General features: G+C 41.4%; 1 protein-coding gene across 10 annotated transcripts in view; it reads right to left on the bottom strand.

Moving 5' to 3' along the window:
- Nucleotides 1-21,690, bottom strand: part of Prlr (prolactin receptor) — a 162,113-nt gene that overhangs the window by 102,965 nt on the left and 37,458 nt on the right. For 2 of the 10 annotated variants that reach the window (XM_048802903.1, XM_048802905.1), the window contains exon 1: nucleotides 15,780-16,313. The exons of 6 other annotated variants lie outside the window; for them this stretch is intronic. The gene's annotated coding sequence lies outside the window, so the exon portion shown is untranslated. Of the gene's footprint in view, nucleotides 1-9,780; nucleotides 15,745-15,779; nucleotides 16,314-21,690 lie in introns of those variants that run through there. 2 more of the 10 variants (XM_048802901.1, XM_048802904.1) reach the window with 1 other exon arrangement.

Genomic DNA, 21,690 nt, shown 5'->3' with positions numbered 1-21,690 from the left:
TTGTCTGTTTTATTAAAAAACATCTTAGTGAATGTGTAGAGATGATTCACGGTGGTTTTCATTTGCATTTACCTAATAATAATGTTGTGGAGCATATTTTCTTGTGCTTATTGAGCATTTCTGTATTTTTTTTTTTGGAGAAATGTCTATTTAAATCCTTTGCTTATTTCTAACTTGGGTTATTTTTTATTGTTACCAGTCTAACTTTTTGAAATCAAATTTTTACCATTCAAATGCACTTTAGGCATTCAGCAAAGATGATATTTGGGGGTATTTTGACACTCAGGAGACCTTGTCTTCCCACTTGCCCTTAGGACTGAATATGCCTGGCTCTTCTGTGCCATAAGCAACTCATATTAAGAGATGGAAAAGTGTAGTTTGCATGGTTCACAGGTACTGAAGAAGGTTCATGACCTATAAAAGAACTAACTCGTAGCCAGAGTACACATCAGTAAATCTGGCTGCATATACAGAAATACAAAAGTTCATTCTGTGTTCCATAGGAAACATTAGAGGGAAGAGATGGTTTAGATAATGGTGTTAATTATTACATTGTGTGAGTTTATATAAAATGTAATGGAATAGATGAACACAGGCAAAGTTTGCTCTATGGTGAATTTGATATGACTAAGTCATCCCATTATCCCATTAAATTATGAAATGGAAGTGTAGTCTGCTAGGAAAGATTTTTTTCTATGCGTTTATCAAAACCACATTTTAGCAATGCAGCCAATTTTTTTTAGAAATACCATATTTAAAGGAAAACATTACATTTATGAAAACTTAAAAACACTATTGATAATATACTTATTAAGTAAAAATTTAAACATGAATATATGAATATAATCCAGGTCTTTGTGACAACTATATGTCTCAGCTCTCTTAAGGATTTGAGACTGAAAATCCTTGCAATTTGATGTGTGCAACCTGACTGAAGTTTTTATCAGTAATGAACTATCTCTTAATAATGACGTCATTGAAGTTTCTGGAACCTCTTCTGTGACTTTTTAATCTTGCTTAACTTGAATTCTTTTGCTGATTTTCACTGCCCACAAAACACAGGTCTCAAGGCTTCCCTCACATAATGAGCTCTACCCTTCCCTGCTCACTACCCCCAGTCATTTCTGTTCTCAACCATTCCCCACCGAACCCAAGTCTGCCTAGCTTGACCTCAAAACCTCTAATTTTAAGAGAGAAAACACCAACCCACCAGAGAAATTGGTTTTCTTCACCTCTGTACCTTACTGTCTACAGTGTCTGGCACATGGTGTGGTAACTACAAATGTTTGCTGCTACGGTTTGTATAAGATTTGAGTGTGTCTCTTAAAAGTTCAAGTGCTAGAGGCTGGGTTTCCAGTGTGCTGGTATTGGGAGGAAATGGAGCTTTTAACATATGGTCCTAGTGGGAAGTAATTAGTCATTGGGATACCTTCACTGGAAGGGTTTATTACAGTTCTATGGGACCAGTGCTCTCCTGGAGAGAGCAGGATGTTACAAAACAAGCGAGGTTGGCCCCTAAATCTCTTGCTTCCTGTAAGATCATGTGAGCTCTCCTTCTTGCACATGCTCCCACCATGATGCTGTCCACCATGTTGTGATGCAGCTAGAAAGCCCTCACCAGAGGCTGAACTGACTGGGTTGTCCAGACCTAGACTTTCAGTCACCAAAACTGTGAGTTAAGTAAACATCTTTCTTTACACATTACCCCACCTCAGGTATTTTGTTAAGACAACAGAAAATGGACTAAGAAATTTGTTGAGCAAATGAAAAGATACATTTTCCAGGTTAATTTTAATTCTTGTTTTGATAATAGCTGTCCAGCCTTCCATTAAATGTGCATAGTTAACATTGATTGCTTGTTATAGGCTAAATGAATAAAATAGATATAGTAGTAGATGAGATATGGGTTCTTCCCTCATGAAGCTTCCAATTCAGCATAGTGGGACAATGAAAATTAGATATAGTACCATCTTTCCATTACTTCAAGTACTTAAGGAATACCACATTAGCTAGGAGGTGTCACACAGTGATTTCATACCACAGTTCCTTTATACTTCTCACAAATATGGCATTTGCCAGTTATTATGTACCATTCGATAAATTTACATAATTGTTTTCATAAAGGTATGCATCCCTACCTCCTCAATTCAATATTAAAACTGTTTTTGATGAAAGTTAAACATAGCAGATACTTAAAAATTTTATTTTGTTAAAATTACTATGTCCTTGATAAAGACGAATAAATAGCACATTTCCTTAAGTCCCAAAATGGCCTGTTGAGTCTCTGTGGGAGTAAAAACTTGCCCTAATAGATTATTGGTATATGTAGTTAAATATCTAGCAACAGTTAACATCTGCTGGCAATTTTATATTGAAATTTTGTATTGAAACTCCACTAACAAATCCATTTATTTAAACAAAGATGATCTCAGTGGGTAAAACTTATCAACATCATGCTTAATAATTATAGCATTGTTTTACATTAATTAGGTATTAGAGGTTGGCTCTAGTTTCATCTAATAGAAGGGTGAGCCACATCTTCCATCAGGTGAAGGAATAATGAGAGAATGATTTGGCACTCTTAATTTTAGTAAGGTTATAGGGTGAGGTGCTGGGTGCTATGTGAATGGTTTTTAATGTAACCATTGAGTTCAGAAACATTTCTCGGCAGATGCCGATGAAGTCAGAACTGCCACTTGGACTGTTATTCTTCTGAGTCCTCCCTCATCTTCTAATAGACTTAATTACACTAAATTGAGGTATCCAGTTCTCATAACATCAGAACTCATTTCTAGATAAGTGCAATTCTTTGTTTTAGAAGGAGGGAAGAGGAGGCTAAAATAATTCAATATAATATTTTTTTTTTTTCTAAGAGAACTAGAGCCTAAATCTTGGTTATGCAGGAAAAGCTCTCAGGAAGAAAGGAGACCTATGGCAACCACATAGGCTCTATGGGTTTGAGCAGAAGTTGTCTGTGTTGCTCCCTTCCTTGGTCTACATGAATTTACAGGTTTATCTAGGTTCTTCTGGAGATATTATTTCAACAGCACTTAAAGCTATTTTAAAGCCTTGAAAGACTGACATGCAGGCCTATGATATCATGCCAAGAGGCTGTTGTGGAATTTCATACAGATCAGCATGTAAAATCTTCCAGACAAATGTAATTTTTATGAAGAGAATTTTGCTGAGTTTAAACACTACCTCTATATGAACTAGGTCAAATAAAGATCAGCTCACAATTGTTGACCTGAAACTGAGGCCCATAGTTAGTTGGCCAAATAATGCCTCTCCAAGCTAAGTGTTATTGCCAAGTTAAGCATCATTTTCTCCTCTGTAAAGTAAGTTATGCAATTTTCTACATAGCAGATAGATTTCCATGCAAATAGATTTAACTTCCAGTGTCAAACAGTGAAATAATAAAAGAACAACAGAGAAAGAAGCAACACAGAAAAAGGCAACCAAAAGAAATAACTTTTATTGCACGCTTGGAGTTTCTACCTCATATTTCATTCCCATTCAAAATCTGAGGCTCAGAATCCATACACCAGTTGGGAGAGCTCTATGTGATGGGTATATGGATGATTAGCACATATTTCTCAAGTGCTGAATCATGCCCTGGAGCACACTAATGAAACACAGTTCTGAGTGTTTTTAAATAATATTGTTTTTTATAGACAATCCCAAATGAAAGGAATCAATTCAGCTTCTCATTCTTGGCACCATCCAATTTCCAAAGAGACCATCTGGGGTTGTCTGTGGTCTCACTGCATTGACTCAGAGTGTGAAAAATAAGCTCCTGTGTCACATGCAATTGATCATTTAGCGTTAGGGCAGAGCTTCCTTATTTCACATAGACACAAAGTGGTGTCACTCCAGGACTGGAAAACATTTTGCAGGACAGCAGGAGGCCTCTGCTGTTTCCCCAGTGATCTATTTCATTTGTACAAAGAAGCAGGCAGGATCTCAAGAGCTGCATAATATGTCCTAAGAGGGACATTTGGTATCTTTCTCTCCTTCTTTTGATTAGCTGCCAGCTTATTAAAGAGCCTGGAGTCCAGAGCCTGGGAAATTCAAAGAACCAAAGGAGGGACAAATGGCTCTGAGTCCCTCAATGCCAATAGGCAGTGCCCAGGATGAGAAATGTGGTCCTCCTACATCTTTTTCTCCTTGTCCTGTAGGTGCTACTTAGGATGAGAAAAACATTTAGGAAGGGGATAATTAGGTTGTCAGCCAGATGTGTCTGTGTTGTCAATATTGGACAGCAATGCTCTCTTTGATTTTTTTTTTGTTGTTGTTGTTGCTTTTTTTCTTGGGGAATGAAGAAGCCAAGACATAGCACAGTAAATACTGAAAATCCCAAGGACCTTGTTTTTGAGCTTCACTACCAAAATGCAAGAATGAAACAAAACAAAAACACCCCACTGAACTTAATTTATCTTACACTTTATGTCAATAGCTGTCATTTACTCCACAGATAGGATTTATCATTTCTGAATTGATCCTTAAAAAAGTGTCCATTATTACCAAGAAAAGAAGCCATATTTAACTGTTCCCTTTCATTTGATAACCAATCAAAAGAAATATGTGCGTCTTGGTGCAAGCTGATGTCGAGTTGTTTAAATTCTCTCATGGTATTAAGAATTAATACTGATTCTCTTGCCATAACAATCATCAGTATGTGTCAGGGTTAGATCAAACATTTCAGGTGCACTAAGTGATTTCAGACTGGGGTTGTATCTATCTCCAATCACAAAAGTGAAGTCAAGATAAGTTAGGTAACCTGTCTGAGTTCACAGAGCCTAATAAGGTCAGAGGCAGGCTTTGAACCCCGCTGGGCTAAGCCTCCACAGCCTGTGCTCTCAGGCACACCATGGGCACTGACTACCTTTTGTCATTTGTTAGCTTCTCTGAAAGAATTTTTACAATGCATTGCAAACTCATAGCTTTTCCATTTCTCAGGTTTTCTGTACATGAAGTGGTTAATGTGTAAAATTAGAATTTATGGAACAGAGACCTCAAATTCACCTTTATTGTTCACTCTCTTTAAAAATATCATAAAACCATCCTTGTCAAGCCCTGGGCACCTTTTTATCAGCCACCTGTGACCATGTCAGTTGCCAAGAAAGGTACCACACCGTAGGGGGCCTGTTGCCTAAAGACAGCTCTAATTGCTAGAAAAACTGACCTCCCTCTAATGTCCTTTCACTGCTTCTGCTTTTGACATCTGAAGCAAAGAAGACTCCTCCTTCTCTTTCCTCCATATAAAATTTTTAAAGGGTAAACAGCCAGTGCTTTAGTCTGGGGAAGCAATATCCCAAATCATTCTCAACATCTCAGGTCTCATGAGTCTGTTTCCTTGTTGCCCTCCACTGGACACACTGTGAGTTGCCAATGTCCCTTGTTCAAAGTACATCACAGAAGTGGGTAGAGGGCACTTAATAGGTCCTGGTCTTAAGACTTGGATCCTCCAATCTGGCACATAGATCCACGCATGACTCCTGGGGCCAGTATGTCCTGATCCCAGGGCCTGGGTCTCTTTCTCAAGAAGGGTACACTTATGCTTTATTTCATTTAATCAAAACCAAGGATCTTTGGGACACAAAAAAATGGAGAATCCCAGGGTTTTCTGTGTTTTCCCTTCATTTCACTCAGGAGAAGGGTTAGAGAGCTTAGATGGAATTCTGGCCCTGTGTTAGCTCACCTGAGTGGGCTGTAGACATATGCGTGGTGGGCATTTGGTGGTTTCAGTTTAGAAAGAATTAGTGGAGTGTCAAAGACTTGGGGTTATGGGATGATCATTCTGAGAGAATACCAGGAACATGGCCCTTGAAGGACCTCACCATTTTCTTTTGCCAAGTCGCCCACTCAGAGCCTAAAGGTTTTCACAGTATTTTCCCCAAATGAGATAAAGCAACTCCAAGATACTTGATTTTAGTTTATATAGAAAACCCACTCTAAAATGCACAAGACTAGATGGAAAATGTCCTTCTCTACTTTATGGTCTGAATTCTAAGGCATCAGAAGATTGGTCTTTCTCTTGTGCCCTTATCTCTAAGACCTTGCTTTTTTTAAATGACTGTAAAGAGATAAATAAATTTTTGCAATATTTGGCTCATTAAAAACTTATCCCTCAGGAAATATTTTCATCAACTAAGGAACCCTTAAACTTTCAAGGTAAAAAACCAAACACACAAGCAAACAAGAAGTCTTGGTGGCCTATAAGGATTGAATTAGGTGTGGTACAATGGTATCTACTGTGACCCTCACCTATTGTGTCCACCTGTCAGAACAACCCTGTATGTTAACCCCTTCTCTTCCTCATAGGTCATGATTCTACTTGGCCAAAGTAGTAACTCCTTGAGGCTGTAGGTGACATGGACTGATGGAAACCTAAGCACTTTACAGTTTTTTACTTAATCTTCCAAATAATACAAGAAAACATGAGGCACCTCATCTAACTGTTACACTTGAGAAAATGGAGTATTTACCTCAGTTTATCACAGTGCCATACAAATAGCAAATACTTAGCAAGTATCATTAGTTTAAAATGATATTTTGACCTGAATTAGAGCAAGGTTTATCTCTGCATTATATCAACAATGGAAATTTATGTTTTGTATAAATAAAATCTTAAGGATCTACTAATAGAACTTTAGAGAAATGACTCTTGGACATTGAGAAGCATCTGTTCCCTTTCAGTTCTCCCTGGCGAGGAAGCCAACTCTCTTAGGGTCATTTGCCTTTCTTGCTAGACTTGACCTTTTCCTTATTTCAGATGCCTCATCCATATACTGAGAAGGGACAGGAATAATTCCCACATCCTTTCCCAATGCCAGGGCGGGTTAATTTCCTGGAGGTCTAGGTACTAGTAAATAACTCCAAAGATTTCACTCTCCTTTGGAGTTATTTTTATACAATGAATTAAATTCTCTTTAAGTCAGGTCAGCCTACTCCAATTTTGTCAAAGGCAGCGTGATTGTATTCTCCCAAAACATCTGTTTGGTTGAGATGTCCAATAGCAAAGTTCACTTTCCTAGAAAAATCTTCTGGATGGGTTTCCTGCAGACTTTTGCCTTTGTAATAAAATTACAGGCCCAGTATTTGTGTGTCACTCTGTCCTGGATCCAGGGGGGACAAAGTCCTCAAAGACACGTGCTTCTAGGAAACTCAGGAACCTTAAGGCAAGTCCTACCTCCATCCCTCAGTGAATTTGTTCGTTGTTAATAATTAACTCTGGAACTCTGAGTAGGGGCAGATCATGGCACTAGGAGAAGGCAGGTTCTAATTTATATACCCACTTCTAAGAGCTGGAGGTGGCTTGTGTTATCCTTAAAGTAAAGGAGGCGGATAGAATACTATGCCCAGAAGTTCCCCTTCTTCTTTCCCAAAACCTAGCCAAGTTAGGGAAACAAGTTTGGCCCAGGATGTCCAGATATATATTATCTTGAAAGACACTGACTTTCTCTCATGAATGCTGGGAATTAGGGAAAGTTAGTGTTAACTGTATAAAGCTGATACATATCTGCTCCAGACCCACAGTTCTCTGGAATTCTGGTAATTCAAGGACCAAAGCAAGCTAATGTTGATGATGCCACTAATGTTATAACCTAATTTATGAAATCTCTCTCCCTCTGGTGACTTGTGTGGACCAGAGCACAATGGGAAGGAATTCTTCATCCAAGCAGCCTGTCCTCTACCCCCAGACAAAGTACGAAGAGGGATAGGAGGTGCTGTTTCTGGTGAGGTAGCAGAGGCACTGTTGTGAAATAGAGGTACACCACTCCATCCTGTCACTACTGGGCCTCTGGTGAAGCATCTGTCTGACCATTGCCACTCTATCTCTCCCATAAACATTTATCAATAAGTTTTATATCTTATAACCTATCTCTGAGTACCTTTCTTAGTCTCTTTCCCATGAACATTTATTAGTAAGTTTTATATCTTGTCTCTAAGTTTTATATCTGTCTTTCTTGGTCTCTTGGCAATCTAGACCACTGCACTAGCACAGCTGGATGGTAGACAATTATTCAAGTCTGGCCAGGACTATTTAAGACCAGCCTGCTGAAAGTTTGTGGGGAGAGGAGAGTCAGGAATATTTTGTTGCATCTGTTTCTATTCAGAAGACCTAGAGCAGGATGAATGAGCTTCCAACCACATTAGTGTTCCCATACTCTTCAATTGCCAAGTTGAAAGGAACCTCAGAGGCCACTAAGTTTAAAACATGCATGTGGCCTTGGTGTGCTCATCTATTCCATTGCACTATCCCTCACAGTAGCCCAGAGTCACATGTGGCTCTGAGCATTTGAAATGAGGCCAATCCTCACTGAGGTATGCTTTCAGTATGAAATACATGCTGGATTTCAAAGACAGTGTGAAAAAAGAAACATGGAGTAACTCATCCATAACTATATTATTACACACTGAAATGACATTTGGATTGTATCGGAATGAATATAATATATCGTTAAAATTAATTGCACCTGTTTCTTTTTTACTGTTTTTTGGCTAGAAAATTCAAAGTTAGATTTGAGGCTCACATTTCTCTTTGGTGGTGCTGGTGACAGGGACCAGTAGTCTCACATCATGGCTCTCTGCCAGTATACTAAGGACTGAATGTTCTTTGAAGTTTGCTTTCATACTGGCCAGTGCTGCCAAACCATCTAGAACTCACCATGGAGAGATATTGGAGGGTGTCTCTTCTTTGCCCAGAGGAGGCATCAATGCCTTATTGAGGCCTCAGTTTACTCAGAAGAAACAACTTTTCCCTAAGGCTTTGAGAGGTACTGGTTCTATTGGTGTTCTGATGCCCTGTTCTTTTAAGTCAAGGATGATATGGAGAGGAAGAGGGTGGGGGAAGCAGTACTAACACCTCACTGAGGAATATTGAGGCAGTTACCTCCTAACCTGCACAAGGGCACCCCTCACAACCTCATTCTGCTCCGGCCCTGATTAAACAGTTAATTTGTAGTATCAGATGTATACAATATTCTTGCTTCAAAATCTCTTTGATACATTTGACACATTCCCAACTTCACACTGGGAAGGAGAATGTTACTTTCTGCAGCTGCATGGAATAAGGGTTGTTCATCGGTCCCTACCCCTATGAGGAACATTCCTTCCCTTAAGAATAAGATTCTTGCTCCTGCTATGGTTAGTACCAGCCTAAAACAGGACACTCATAATGGCATGAGGCCAGAATTATCTGACAGTAACTGGAGGCAGATAATGTGCAGAAGAAAGAGTACTGAACTAGAGAAGTCCTGAATCTTCCATTTCAGCAGCTGGGGGACCTTGGACAAGCCAGTTTGCTTATCTATAAAATGGGTATAAGAATGTCTGCTTCAGATGAGTTGAGCAGTCATTATTACTAATGGAATGGGTCTTAGGTTCCTTATTGATAAAGTAGATTGAACTAGATCCCCAAGACTACTTTCATGGAGGAAAGTCCATGATTTTCATGGTGCCAGGCCCCTTGAATAATAGAGGAAATAGAAGAAACAGACAAGGAAGTTTAAGTCACTAGTTCAAGGTCCCTCAACTGTGAGGTAGCAGACATCCTGCCTCCCAACCCAGGGTTTTCCTACAGGTACATAGAAGCCTCCATGTTTACCAGGGAAAGGAGACACAGGAATCCCAGCAGCAGAAGGAAGAGGGAGAACGCTCCACTGCTCTGGCCTTGGAGGTCAGCGAGTACACACTTCTGATGGGAGTCAGTTGGCAGTAAAGTCGGCCCATCAAAACCTCTTTGTGGACAGTAACCCTTTCTCACATATTCCTTACCTGAAACTATATCCACAATCATTTTTCCTGAGCAGCTTGGTCTGACTTTGGCCATTATGTCAGCTACCTCCTTTGAGAAGCAGGCGTTGTCTTTGTCATCTCCTGCACTGCAGCCCTTTGGCAGAAACACCAAAGGCTGTCAGGGGCTCCTTGAAAAGAGATTGCTGTACCTGGAATGCTCTTCAGGCTCAGTTCTTGCCAATTTCATCAGTTTGCTGAAATTTCCAGTTAGTCCTCTCTATCTAGAATTCATTTGGGGTCACCTGATTTGTTTAATCATCCACACACAAAAAGTCAACATTGCTGGTTTATTTTTACAAGAGCTGACTCTAAGGTGATCTGAGGTAAGCAAACACTGACACATGTCAGTGGCTCCTCCAGGTTGCCTGGGGTCAGCCCATCGAAAACGCACTCTAGTAAAGCTGTGTCTCCAGCTCCGTGTGGTAGCCCTGTTCCAGCCCCCATGGGAGAGCCACAGAAACTGAGAAGCTATTTTTTTATGGGTGCATGAAAAAGACAGAGCCTGTATTGGTTTCCCCTCTAAAACAAATAACAGTACTCCAACTACTCCTGGGCTAGTTGCATTGTATAGTACACAAGCTTGGAGAACAGGGAAGAAAACTCAGATCTCAATGTGTCTGCCCATTCTTACTCTGCACATTTTAGCAAAGAGATTATTCAAAATACTGTTTTGGTATTGCATAAGCTCTGAACAATCCAAAAACAAACAAACAAACAAACAAACAAAAACCAATGAGTCTTAAATGACTCTGAAACCTACCTTGGTACACACCAGTTGAATTGCAATGCTGCTGCTTTTCATTCTAATCTATCATAACCCACACACAAAAAGTCAACATTTTTTTAAAGTGCCAGGCACTATTTTAAGGAATTTATAGGAGTTAATTCATTTAATTCTTGTTGAGAAGTCTATTAGGTGGTGTTTATATTAAATTGTGCCTCCTTGCCCCTGGCCCCCAAATTCATACTTGAAGTCTTAACAGCCAGCATCTCAGAATGAGAGGTTATTTAGAAACAAGGTCATTGCAGGTATTGTCAAGATAAGGTCATTAGAGTGAATCCTAATCCATTATGACTTGTATTTGGATACACACTACCAAGAACAACAGGTGAGAATGAAGGTAGAGGTAAGGGTAATGCTTCAACAGGCCAAAGATTGTCAGCAACCACCAGAAAAACATGGAACAGATTCTTCCTCACAGCTCCAAGGAGAGAACCAACCCCTGGATTTCAGCTTTGCAGCCTCCACGTCTATAATGCATTTCTATGTTTAAACCACTCAGTTCATAGTGGTTTTCTTATGACAAAACCACTTTGTTATGGTAGCCACAGATAGTACAGATGGGCAAAGTAATTATACCATTTTAATTGTGGAAACTGAGTCACAGGGCAATTACTTCCCCACTATCACACAGCTAACATATCGGGAAGTTTGCTGTCTCATCTTTCCCTCTTAAATATTTAAAAATAATTCTGCTTGGGCCCAAACAACCAAATGCTTTTCCTTTGAAATGCAGGTTAATTTGAGCAGAATCCTGAAATAAATAAATAAACAAAAAAATAAATATATAACCCATGGCCCCCATCTCTGTCACTTGTGTCTAATTAACCATCTGTGGTGGCCCTCCACCCCTCTAGTTATATAAACAGAAATAGGGACAAAGAATAAGACAAGTGTCTCTGGATGAGCCCCATCTTATCTGTTTCATGGTCAATGATCTTTCCCTAGCGGGCCTATCACATTCTAACTTCTTGTGCTGGGACAAGTGTCTTAACAATTTTGTATCTACTTACAACCAAACTTCTTCTTAACAGAGGCTGTGAGGAAATATGAGGCAGTTGGGTCTCTGAGCCTGTTGATGGACAAATACTGTGAGAAGCTAGCTTTTATCAGGAGGAAATATTTACACAATGGTGATTTTACATGGTAGTAGCTATAAAACGAAACCATTATAGTCACCAATGGCACAGAAATGACTCAATTAGCAAATAAGTTGTTTCAAGAAAGCCTCCATCAGGAAGGTGGCCAGATATGGAGAAGGAGACTTCTGAGGAGCATCATTTCCAGCCTATTTTATTGTAACATCTTCCCAAGCATCTCCATGTCTTCTGTCCCATCCCTTCCAAACAATTCTCCATATCTCAACTGGAATTTTCCTTCTGCAAGTGCAATTCTGATTATATATTTCTCTTGACTTTAGTTGTCCCATAATCTTCCTTAGTCTCAGCCTTCTTATCCAGCCTCAAAGACCATCCCAAGCTGGCTCAGCCTTTCTGCCCTATGTCTCATTTCTTCCTACGCCAAATTTTAAAGTTCCAGCCAGTTTTCCAAATCAACACTATGTTTTTGTTCTTGCAGTGGACTCTTGCCAGGACCACCCAAGCCAGAGGCTTTCTCTTCTCAACTTCACCTTCATGTTTAGTCCTGAGGAATTCTTCCCAGATCTGCACAGTTGGGTTCCAGGACCTCTCTGAAGGTCCTGGCCCTACAGTCTCTCAGGATCATAGACTTCATCACACTTGTTATCACTATTATGGTCCCATGGCCTGTCTCTCCTACCAGCTTCTTGGGAAGAAGGACTACATTTCAATCATCTTTGTGTAGGTCTACTCTGTTATGTAATTGGTGCTCAATCAACGCACATGGTGAGAATGTATGAATGGATGCATGACTTACAGTTTAAGATTTTAAACAGTAAGAGCACAGCTTTGGGCTCTGTTATGAATCCTTGTCCTTTAATGTCCCTAAAGATACAGAGCTCCTTATAAAGAGGTGGTGTCAGTCTCAGAAAGCCATCCTCAGCTATTCCCCTCTTTCTCCCCAACTTCCTGATTTCCTGAGGACCCCCACACGATTAACAGGTTTTGCTTTCATTATGGGTGGATATTTAAATGTGCTGCAGTGTCTATGACTGAGAAACACAGGGTGGAGCGGAAAGAAAGTGCATAGAATAAGATAAAAGGAGCTAAGTCTAGAGAGGGTTCTGAAAGTCAGGGAGGAAAAATTGTGAAGGGGAGGAGAAAGAGAATTTGCATAGTGAATGAGTCACAACCCAGGACACAGTAACACATCCCAGAGCTCCTTCTTCTCTTTTTCTCCTATTACCGAATGTTGGGCTTTGCCGTGAACTTTCATGACAAGTCTCTCCCATGAAGAAAGGCAAACAAATAAGCAAGAAAAGGAGATAAAAATCATCCCCTGATTAGCACCCAAATAGCAGATGATTCCTGAAAACAGATTCCTGTGAAACACAAACACTGTATTTTTCTAGTAGACATTTTTTAGACACAGAGATTCTCCCCACCTAAGTCACACAGTGCTGGGGATCAAACACAAGACTTCCTGTGTGCTAGGTAAGGACTATACCACCAAGCTACATTCCAGCCCAGATACAAAGAACTTAATGGTAAGATCTCTTTTCTTTTTTTCTCTTCTCTGGGTGACCTGTATGTATGAGAAATGCCCCAAAGAACGGCCAGGTACCAAAGAAGTGGCCAGCTGTCCCCAAGGCTAATGCTATGCTTGAATCTGGTTCTGATTCTCTTCTACTTGCATATCTGGTTCCATGGAAGCCATGGAAGCCATTTGGACTGCTGTCTTATGATTTGAAAAACTCTAGACCAGCACATTTGGAGCACATACCATCACCACACGTCCTCCTTCCCATAGGCGTGTTCTCCTTCTGTAGAGATTTCTATTCAGGAGGCTTCTAGGTAGGAGGTGGCTACTCCTTGACCAACCCATGGCCCCCATCTCTGTCACTTGTGTCTAATTAACCATCTGTGGTGGCCCTCAACCCCTCTAGTTATATAAACAGAAATAAGGACAAAGAATAAGACAAGTGTCTCTGGATGAGACCCATCTTATAAAATAGGCTTTTGGGCAAAGCAGTCCCCAACTTCTTTCTCTTAGGTAAGAAATTCTCAAGTGCTTTCTACCCTTGCATTGACTATGTAAGTCATGTGAGCACAAACATTTGTAAGATGTGAACAGATATAAAGCAAATTGTTCTATCATTGTATTGGACTCACCCTTTTGTCACATGGAGAGAAAGGGATCTGATTATCAAGGGACCAGCACCACGCCCTGGGAGAGAACCTGATTTTGAGCAGTGACCTTAAACAAAGACTCAGGTCTGGGTGATAAGTTCTTTTGCATGGGGGCAGGAGCGTCACTGACATAGTAAATTCTATTTCTTTTCTTTTCATTCTTTCTTTTTTTCTTTTTTTTGGTGGTGCTGGGGAGTGAACCCAGGGTGTTGTGCATGCAAGGCAAGCACTCTCCTAACTGAGCTATATCCCCAGCCCATAAATTCTATTTCAATTGGCCCTGCAATTTCTAGGTGACTTATTGATTTCCCTGAAGAGCTCTTCCCTTCCACCCAGATCCTTAGCTGCACCCTCCGGCTGGGATCGCACATCACTGCATGTGGGTTACTGCTATTGTTGTGCAGATATTCTCTCCTTCCAAATGTGAACATCCAGAAGGTACAGTTGGCTTATCATCCCCTCACAGCTTCCACTTAGCACCCAACAATACTACTGGCTCTCTCTGTTCCATAGAGTTGTTTGGATTAATTCTACTCCCTTGTGATTAGATTGAGAGATGAGTGTTTTGGTTCTGTCCACAGAGCATCTTACCTGTAGGACTAGAGGGTAGCAACAGAGTATTCCCCAGGGAAGCTTCTATGGCATGGAAGGGCCAACCAAGCAGCTCTACCCCTTCCAAGATGGCATAGGGGTCTTCTGGTGTCTAGAAGAACTGGCTCTTTAGAAAAGGTTTTGGAGGATTAATTGGCCCAAAAATTACAGGACGCTTACCTATGATATGAAGCTGTCTATAAGGGCAAAGATGGGCTGGAAGAGTCGGTGAAGGGCTGGACTCTGTCCCTGAGCATTGACCACAAGAACCCTGCCTTCTGCTAGTTTAGGCATCTTTGTTTTTCCATTTCTCAAGCCACACTCCTTAATCAAATGAAAAGTCTATCCCAAAGGGTAAACAGACTAGGGTACATCCATACAATGAAATATTACTTAGTATTAAAAAGGATAAGCTATCAAGCCACAAAAAAGATGTGGAGGAAAACTTAAAAGCGTATTGCCAAATGAAAGAAGTCAATCTGCAAAAGCTACATTCAGTATGATTCCAATTATATGGTGTTCCATAAAAACGCAAAACCATACACAGTAAAACGACCATGGATATTAGGGATTTGGAGGAAGGAAAGCAAGAAGGAACAGGTGAAATATGGGATTTTTAGGACAATGAAATTATTCAGCGTGAGACTGTAATGATGGATATGTGTCATCAGGCATTGTTAAAACCCATAGAACCATACAACATAAAGACTAAACCCCAAAGTAAACACAGGCTTAAGTTAATAATAATGTCAGCATTGGTTCATTATCATAAGTATACTGCATGAATCCATCATGTTAATAATAAAGGAAACTAGGGGAGGGAGAGTGGGGTTTTTGTGAGCTTTCTGTACTTCTTGCCTAATTGTTCTGTAAATTCAAGACGACTGCAAAACTGTTTTGAAAATTTAGGCCAAATCACCCACACCTCACTCTGGCATAGATTCCAGCAGCTCTTTGGAGCCTCTCCTAGTAAGATTTGGAGATGTTCTTAGCTCCATACCAATGTGGCCTCATGGTCTCCCAGCATCATTTATTCCCCAGAAGGACTGATCTGCCATGTGACCAATGCGTCATTACAATGATCTTTGGTTCTATGCCTGACCCTTGCTTTCTCCTTGGAACTCCCTGTGTCTTAAAGGAGCCTACACATTGGCCTTATAAATTAACATGTTGTTCCCCTGCCCATTCCTTGTTTAAACCGAACAGCCCATGGACTCATTTGCCTACCATTGGTAAATTAATGGCTATTAAAATATCCGTTGGTATCCAGATTAAAAAGATAAAAGAAGAGAATCAGAATGGACAGAGAAAAGGGAAAGGTGGCCCACTTCTCTCACCTGTGGTCCTCCTGCTGTCTGCCACCTCACCTACATGGTTGACTATAGCCTGCCATATCTTGGTTAGGAATCTTGGAGGCAAGTGGGCTGAGGTAACATTCTCTCCAGCATTTCCTATAATGACAATGAAAATGTTGCTGCTCTAACCAGTCATCCTTTATGACCTGGTGAAAGGTGCAGCCCATTGTTAATGATTAACCTGCATATTGAAGAATGAAGGATTTTTAGTACTCACTTATGGGATAGGGAAATCCTATCCCTTGCTGAAAAATGCAAAGGATTTTGGTTTCAGGTGGTCCCAGGGGATGGAGGTTGGGATGCAGGGAATGCTTGCTCACATGTACCCACTGGGTTTGGCTAGGGGTAGAGAGGGTGGGAGAGGACTTTAGTGTTTAACAGGCTCTAATTTAAAAGGTGAAAACTAAATTTGAAGGAAAATACTAATCTCAAGTTTCTAGGAAAAACAGTACGTTAACATAAATTATAGGCTCTAAAAAATACAGACCAAGAGAATGATTCATTCTGATACCATATTCAACAGGACTTCAGTGAACCACACTCTTGGAAAACCCAAGCAGAGAAGTGTAGGCTCAGTCCTGCAGCCAGTGAGGAGCCACTTGGTTTTCTAGGCAGGGAGGTGATAAAAGGAAAGTGAATGGGGGAAATAGGAGAAAAAGCAAAGGTAATGAAAAATAGTCCCGTTTTTATCTTTAAGATTCTCCTGGTTGTGTCATCTGCCTGCTCAGAATCTGGACACTCATAGAGGAAGGTGACTTCTCTAAAAACAAACACATCTTGGGGTCTTTGAGGCCAATTGGGACTCCTGAAGGAATTCTATCAAACCTGGCTGCTTTGAGAAGAACCTCCCTGCACCTTCACTTCTTATGCCTCAACTCTTCTCCCCACCAGGAGAAGCCATCAAGGGGAGCAGCCCCTCCCCTTGTCACTCAGTGGGGACTAAGTGGGCTGCATCTGCTCTGAGCAGAGAATATTCCCCAGCTGAGGGTCTGGCCCTAAACTTTCACCACCCCAGGCTTTGTACAGCAGCATTATTCACCTCCATATCACAAGAACCCAGAGTAAAACCTAGCACGTGTTAGGTATTCAGTAAATGCTGGGTAAATGCATGGCTGCACATCAGCCTGCGGATAATCTTTGAATGACTTGTTCCAGCTGCTCACTTCTTTGAGGTCACCCGTCCCTTCTCCCCTGGTCCTCCTGAAGTTTATCCTGCCTGAGAAAGGCAGCATGTGGAGGTGGCAGTGTGAGAGGCAGAGCTTTCTCTTCGGCCTCCTCCCCAGCATGAGAGCATGCCCAGGGCATGGCAAACTGTCACAGTCCTAAGAGAAGGGCTCCAAGCTTTCCAAAGAAGACATGATAGTTTTGTGTGCTATAGTTATAGAAGTCAACAGTTTGTATCTCCCTGAAATTTGTGTCAAAATCCTAATCCGTGGTATGATAAAGACTTTGGGAGGTGATTAAGTCACTCCTTAGAGTAGAAGTGTCCAAATTGTTCCCTATAGATTTGGCCCCCAAAAGAGGCTATTGCAATGGCAGTTGGGAGAAATCCTGTTGTTCCTTTAAGGAAGTTGCCCATGGCCGGCCTAGTTGGAAGCTCTTTCAAAATTATTCTGAAATACGAAACTGGTTTTGCCCTGGCCTATATTGCCCAATGGCAATGGAATCTTGCTTGGGAGAAAGCATCAGCATTCACCAGGGAACTAGAAGGCAAATGAATGTAGGGCAGGGAGCAGGCTAGGGCCTCCATAACCAGAGCAGAACACGAAACCAGTCTCTAGCAGAAGCAACCCCTAGCTGTGGGGACTCTGCCTCCTCAGGCATATGGTTCCTGCTAAAATCCTTTTCCTCCGTCTTCTAGGCTCTCACATGAGTATTACTGTGTAGCAGGGAAGCCTGCAGCTCCTGCCTGAGGACTGGGCAGTGGCCCAAAGCCATGAGTAAGATGTGGTAATGTGTTTACAGCTGGTGAGTTGAAGGCCAATCAAGACCTTGGAGGGAAGTAGTCTTGGGGGTGCCTCAGTGAGTTCAGTCTTCTATAATAAAGCACTGTAAACTAGGTGACTTTATATATAAACAACCAAAATTTATTTCTCACAATTCTGGAGGCTGATCATCTGAAATCAGGGGGTTAGAGAGGGTACTCTTCTGAGTTGCAGATGGTTGACTTCTTCTTGTGTCCTCACATGGCAGAAAGAGATGAGAGAACTCCAGGGGTCCTTTTTTTAAAGACACTAATCCCATTTACGAGGCCCTGGTCCACGTGATTTAATCACCTCCCAAAGTCTTTATCATACCACAGATTAGGATTTTGACACAAATTTCAGGGAGATACAACATTAATCCATTTCAGGGGTGGGAAGTATAGGTCCTTGGGCACCGCTTTATCCTGACCCCAACATTTATTTCTAATCTAAGGTGAATTTGTTTCCTCAGTATATCAAGCATGATGAGGAATCCAAAATCATATATGGGAGAGTGAGGCTGGCCCAATCCATGTGGATTGGCAATGGGAAAGGGAACTCACAGACTCATTGGGAATGTTGGAAACTATGATCTTTTTCTGTCTTTGAACATTCATCAAGCATAAGATTAACTCATCCTTTTTTGTCTGCTCTTATAGCCTGCCCATATGCTGGGCTTCCCCAAGGGAGTGTTTCTGCATTGCTGTGCTCTGGGAGTGACCCCTCGTTTAGGTGAATGATCAAATGATTCAACCAAATATCACTCTCATTAGGTTTGCATAGGGGCCACCGCTCATTAACTCAACTTGTGTCACTCACGCCAGTTGCCTCTTTCCACCTGTTTAGTTGTTAAGGCTAGAAAAAAGGACCCAAAGACCTAAATTTCATGAGGAAACTGGAGATTAACCAACTCAGTAGCCTGATCCCATCCCCTAAAATCACTGAGGCATGAAGCTGAGAACTCCTAGGGCTCCCTCTAGGAAGTTAGGGGATGCACCTGGTAAATCTGCTAGACTGGAGTACGGTACTGTGAAGGGAAGGTTCTGGGTTTCCATCCCACTTGGGTTTGCCATCTTGGATCCGCAGCACCCCTGAGGGTACTCCTAGGGGGTGCAGTGGCATGGGGAGGACTGAGACTAGCAAGCTGAAGGGCCACACCCATTCTGTTTAGAGGGAAAACCTGCCTCTGATACCTGCCCTGCCAAAGATAGAGCAGGGAGTGCTGTACATGGCAGAAGCTGATGGGATCACCTCTCCATCCAGCCCTTCTCTGCTACAGCGTCCTTCGGCTTCCCTTCTCATCCCCCCAATGTCAGAGTGGCATTCTGGGCAGCCCAGCTCCATGTCAGCGATTTGCCAATGCTGTTGACAAAGTTTATTCTTCTGTAGATACTCAGGGCCCCCTGAATGCAGTGCTGATAGCAGGAAGATGGAGAAGCTTTGTACTGGGAAGACTTGCTTTTCCAGCTCCAACGGCGTTGGCCCAGGGCCCTATCAGAGTATCGCTTAGTAAAATCATCTTATGCTTGCCAAAATAAACAAACAGAACATTTTATTATAATGTGCCCTTGACTTGATGGAGCATTTCTCAGTTCCAAGTGAAACTGTGAAGCTGAAAACTGTAGTGGGTTTCCCTGGCATGGGACAAAAGTGTACTTCTGTAGGAAGTTTATGGAGTCTCACCTCCAACATCTTCTCTGTACTTTCCTCAGACATAAGACTATGAATTCCTCACCCAAATTCCCTTGTCCCTGCTATTTAGTAAATTGGTCACCTAATCTAATTTTATTTCTTGCACTTTTGTGTGTGTGTGAGTGTGTGGCGGGGGGGCGGGGGGGATAAGTAGGAGGAATTAGTCCTCTAAACAAAAAAAATCTTGGTTGCTGAAAGAACAATTTATTTTAGTTTTCTGCTCTGTTTTTATTACTTGATTTCACCAGTTGGTCTTTGTTCTCTCTTTCTTCCCCTCCCTGTCTCTTCTGTGTCAATAAACAGTATGGAACACCTACTTGGTTTGGGCCATAAAATCGGGCCCTTGAACTGTACTCACGGCACCTCTGATGATGTCTCAGACACACATTCTCAGACACCCTCTAGGTAAGTTTAACAACTCTGACGATCTGCTTGCAGTGAGAAGCCAAAAATCTCCCCACAGCTAGCTGATCTGCCCTTCATGAAGCATTTGCTTCTGACAACTGCTAGCAGAATACCAACAGCCACGCTCAAAAGAGCTGAACAAGTGCCCTCTGCCTGTGCTCTTGGTTCTCTTCCCAGCCCAGGTTTCAGGCTCTTCCAAGTGGGCCACAGGGAAGGAAGGGGCCATTAACAGGAAGCTCTTGTGTTGGAACAGGGGAATACAAGGAAGAACGCATAGAAACGTGGACCTTCCCCCAAACTTTGCAAAAGGTTACAGAGGCTCATCCAGGTTCTAAATTAATGGCCTTTTTTTAAACATAAAGAAATGCAAGATCTGCCAACAGAACAACAGACAGGACTTGATGCAGAATCTGCTTCCTCCTGAAACCCTTAGTGTGGCTGTGTAATTTTGTGGATATTTTCAATTTAAGAAACCTTAGATAGGAAAGTGGTTATGATTGTGAGATAGACAATATACCTGGTTGAAAGATGAATGTCATTTTCTTAAAGGAACAGCTGTGATCTGATTTGTGGACTGTAAGGCTAGGAATAAAAATTTTTATTTCCTGTGGTTATGACAGAAAAGTTTTCAAGGTACAATTTTATAGCTATAAATTAACCTTAAAGGGGGTGAAATTTAGGGGAAATTTTAAAAAAGTTTTAAATAAAACTTTGCTTTAAAAACCAGAAAAATTAAAAACCTCAATTTATCTGAAATATATTCTTTTGCTTTACTTTTATCCTTTATAGTTCTCTAAATAAAATAAATAATAGAAAAAACACATAACTTATCTTGATAGTCACAAATAAAATAATTATAAATGTGTATAAATGCCTTATATATTTCAACTTTCACAATATTTGGTTGCTACCTTATCTGCCCATTGAGTCCAAATTTGTACCCTAAGACTTCAAACGTTCCCCAAATATTATATCTATCATCATAACCAACTAGAAACTCAGGACTGAATGAACGTAAGAGGAACAAAGGCTTTGATGAATTGTCAAAAACAGTAGGGACTGGGGTTGACAACAGCCCCAGCTAAAGTTTGGGTGTAAGTTTTAGAAAATACAAGGTGTTTTTCCTGCCAGCATGGCCCTTCAAGTCTTGGACAGCTCCAATGACTGACCAGGAAAAAGTGGTGTCACTGGACTAGGGGTGAAATTGGTTTGAAACTGACTTGTTCTTTAGGCAACAGGGATGGATGGAATGGCAGGAATACCAGTGGGAAACCTATTAGCTCTGAGGTCCAGGCCATGTCTCCCAGAGCCTCACTTTCTTCCACTGTAAAATAGGGATAAGAAATACCTCACAGCCTACGACAAGGTTTAGAAATCATGTATTTAAGACAGCTGTACCATGCATCAAGTACCAAGGAGGCACTTAGTAAATTGTAGCTTTCATGGTAGTCATGAGCTTGGACACAAAAGCAAATCAATGGCCCAGCGCTGTGGCACACGCCTGTAATCCCAGTGGCTTCAGAGACCGAGGCAGGAGGATCTTGAGTTCAAAGACACCTTCAGCAAAATCGAGGCATAAGTAGCTCAGTGAAATCTTGTCTGTAAATAAAATACAAAATAGGGCTGGGGACGGATCCAACATGGCGGCGAGTGGGGAGGCAGTGCTTTCAGTACCTCCTCAACAACGGGGTCAGAGAGACGCATGGATATGCTTATATTCGACCTGCTGAGAAACTCCTAGCAAAATTCCACTAAAGAGAGACCGGCCGGGAATTGGTAGGATTTTTGGAGGTGACAGTTTGCGCTAGACAAGTGAATCTCCGCCACGCAGC

This window comes from Marmota marmota, unplaced genomic scaffold (genome assembly GCF_001458135.2).
Source record: "Marmota marmota marmota unplaced genomic scaffold, marMar, whole genome shotgun sequence".
Lineage (NCBI taxonomy): Eukaryota > Metazoa > Chordata > Mammalia > Rodentia > Sciuridae > Marmota > Marmota marmota.
Note: the sequence above shows the minus strand (reverse complement) of the source record. Positions and strands in the feature narration are given on the sequence as shown.